Raw genomic sequence first — 3,434 nt, 5'->3', positions numbered from 1 at the left:
CAGGAATGCTGCAGCTGAACAAAGAAAGCATATAGTCGACTTTAACAAAATGGTGATTATGACCTTCTTCATAAAGCTCCCTGTGATCCTAGGATGAAAATTGTGACACTCCGAACCAAAAATGGCTAGTGCCATTAACGCTTCTGGCCTATGCTCTGTCCCCATCCTGTTCTCTGTATGGAGACACTGAAAATCAAATCCTGCACACACACAAGCATCTGGTTCAATGTACAGTAAGGAAGGGGTTAGTTTTATTTCTGTTCAAACCTTTGATGGTGGCACTTTGTTGTACTTCTCTGTGCAGTTGATCTGGCTGTGCCCACAGAGCTGGGCATCCAGGGGAGCAAGAGGTTCTCCTGCCTGACGTTACTATACACAGTCCAGTTCAGATCTAAGCAGGCATGTTTATTGCCGTTTGGCTCAGTTAAAGTGCCACACTGTGTCTCAGTTATCACAACACACTGGTACATCTGTAATTTCATAGCTTATTTGAGCTGCTAACTCTTTTTAAAAGGAGCTGTGTTTTAAAGGGCAGTATTTGCCTATGAGAAGAAATAGCCTGGAAATGATGCTGAGGTAGCCTTTCAAAGTAAAGGAAGCAAACGTTTTTAAAAGTTGATGTGATGTTATTTTAGTTGAGAGGCACAAACATACAAGCGACAACACCGTACTGTGGTGCACTGTAGGGTCCTGCTGCTTGCCCAGGTATGAAAGCCCCTCAGCAGTGTGGGGTTTGTACAGTGAAGCGCTTTTTTTAAAAGATGAATTATGATGCGTTTGCTACTCATTAAGTGGCATGTGACTTTGAAGTGTACGAAAAAGTTAAACTGAAGGAGTGTCTGCAATGGAAGCAGTAGAATGATTCCCATAGGGTGCATTGCAATAAGGAAATGTCAGAATACTTTATTCCTGCCTGTCCGTATTCGGCTAAGCTAGTTGATTTAGTAGTTTATAGGTAAAGCCTGGAGGCCTGGTACAGCTTTATGCTCTCATAACGTAGAAAAGACCATGAAGGGCACTCTTTCTGCCATGGCTATTACAAAGCCTTCCCAGTCTTGGTCACAGAGACTTAAAATATAACCTAAGCGTGATCACAACAATTTCAGCTGAGCTGACGCCTGCAAGCGATGCCTGTTCAGAGCATCAGGAACTGTCCTCAGAGATGTGGCCCAGTCCAAGCTGTGCACTGTCCCACTTGAGGCACCCATAGCACAAGGGACTCCTTCTGCATCAGCCTGAGATCTGCAGCCTCTGCCCACTGGCCCAAGGAGAAGGTGGTTGTGTAGGAGATGCAGGTGGTCCCTCTTGGGCAAGCAGCACCACACAGACTACAGCCAGGTGGCGTTTTCTTGTCTTTTTAATTACACCTACTTCTTTCCAATTCCTAAACCCCCCAGATATATATGAGAGTTAACAGGGTATGAGCACACTGAAAACCAGTCATTCTTAAAAGTTATGCTGATGGGCCTGTTAAAAATATGATGCAAATAGGCTTAACACAGAGCAGCAAAATGAATGAGGTGGACAGCTTAGTTATTTTTATTTTTTATCTAGTCAGTCCTAGATGGTTACATTACAAACAACCCCAAGTGTGAACCTAGGATGGGCAGACCCATGAGCTTTTCTCCCAAGACATTAGTTGCAGATCACTTTACTTTAAATGCACCCAGCGGCACATTTTACAGGGACAAACAAGGAGGGCTCTGGCACTCTTCTTCTTTGATGGCTGGGTTCTACCCCTCTTTACTCATGCCAGTAGTCCCAGTGATAGATAAGGGCTTTAAACATTTTACTTCAACTAAAGGTTCATCGGCCACCTAAAAGACACGTTAAATGACTAATGTATGCCCTTCTCTTCATGCCTTAAGGGTAGCAGTGCATAATGTTATCAGGGGCCTCTTTGAGTGTGTCTTATTAGCATGGGTTTGTAATATAAACCGTATAGTTTTAACTTTGCACCATTAGCATTTAGTAGAATATTATAAGAACTTTATTAGCTCATATATAGGGGCCTGGCAGGGCCCTCTTAAACTCAGGATGACATTTTTGACTATTTCCCATGTTTTTGTGTCACTCACTGACCTTGCAAGCACAAGGCCTGTGAGTAATGTACAACATCCTCAACTGTGAACAACAAACGATGTGTCTCAGCAGGAGAGTGGCATTTTTGTTGGACAGTTTGTTTCTTTTGCTCCATAAAATATAAACTGTTCAGCTTGTCAGATTTGGATTTGCAGTCGCAAACAAAAGAGAAGGAAGAAAAAAAGCTCAGGCATGACAGTAGGCAATGAGTTTGGGTTAAAAAGCAGGTGGGGGTGGCAGGAAGGTTTAGGCTTCTTTCATTCTATGGCTTTTTTGCAGGGTTTGAGGCAAGCAGCCGTATCAAAAGCCGTATTTTGTTTTCTTATAGCAAATTTTAACAATAAGAATATGGAAGTTCCGCAGAGCAGCATGTTGCTTCAGAAATATCCTGTATTGGAAGTAGCAGCTGAAAAGAAGACTCATCTGGCAGCTGGACTTATGAGATGGAGGCTGGGAGGGTTAGTCCTCGTAAAATGAGGCACAAAACAATTTCACCTTTTAACCTTCCTTCCCCTTCCTCTTCTTTTGGTGAAGAATAATGGAGAAGATAGGAGGAGGCAGATAAAGGAGATTAATAACATTTTTTTTATTGGAACCAGACAGAAGAGAGTGAACACTGAAAGTACATACTTGCTATGCCTTGCTATATTTGCTCCCTGGTTTTCAAGCAGAATGTACCGCACACAGTTTCTATAATAATTCACGTGACAGGAATAAATGCAGCTGTGACAAGCAATGAGGGGGCCTGTGCTGTCCTGCCATTCCTTCCCATGTCCCTGCTCAGTATTAGCTAGTCCTTTCTTTTCCCCAAAGTCTTTCAGTTCCTTAATCCATGTGACTACATGAAATATACAGCTTTATTTTTTCTTAATTTTATAAACAAGAGCTTTTTTTCAGGGTGATATTTGATGCTTGGATATTGGAAACAGAAAAACAGAAGGTGAAGATAAATAATGCTATATTTATTTTATTTTAAAACTCTGACATTCTTGTGGAGGTATCTTTATGATGCCTGAATAATTGAGTTGGCAAAAGCAAGAACAATCCAATGATTTTTAATTCTAGTCTAGTGCCTCTAGCCTGACTTCCCAAGTACTTTCTCCTTTCCAGGTACAATCTCTATGACAAAAGATTGCAGGACTGAGTCGTGACCTGACACGTGTGGTATGACCTGTTATTTCAGACAGAAACATATGCAGGAGAATTGTGGAGGGACCAGTATTCTTTGAGAGGCTTTGTCTCCATCTGTCCTATGTAGGGTAGTAATTAAACCCCAGGGTCTCCAGACATGAGCCACCCCCTCCACACTCACGGCTGACACTAAGAGAGGTACCAGCTTTCATTTTCTGGTT

The sequence above is a fragment of the Eurypyga helias genome, unplaced genomic scaffold, assembly GCF_000690775.1.
Source record: "Eurypyga helias isolate BGI_N326 unplaced genomic scaffold, ASM69077v1 scaffold10941, whole genome shotgun sequence".
NCBI classification, from domain to species: Eukaryota; Metazoa; Chordata; class Aves; order Eurypygiformes; family Eurypygidae; genus Eurypyga; species Eurypyga helias.
Note: the sequence above shows the minus strand (reverse complement) of the source record.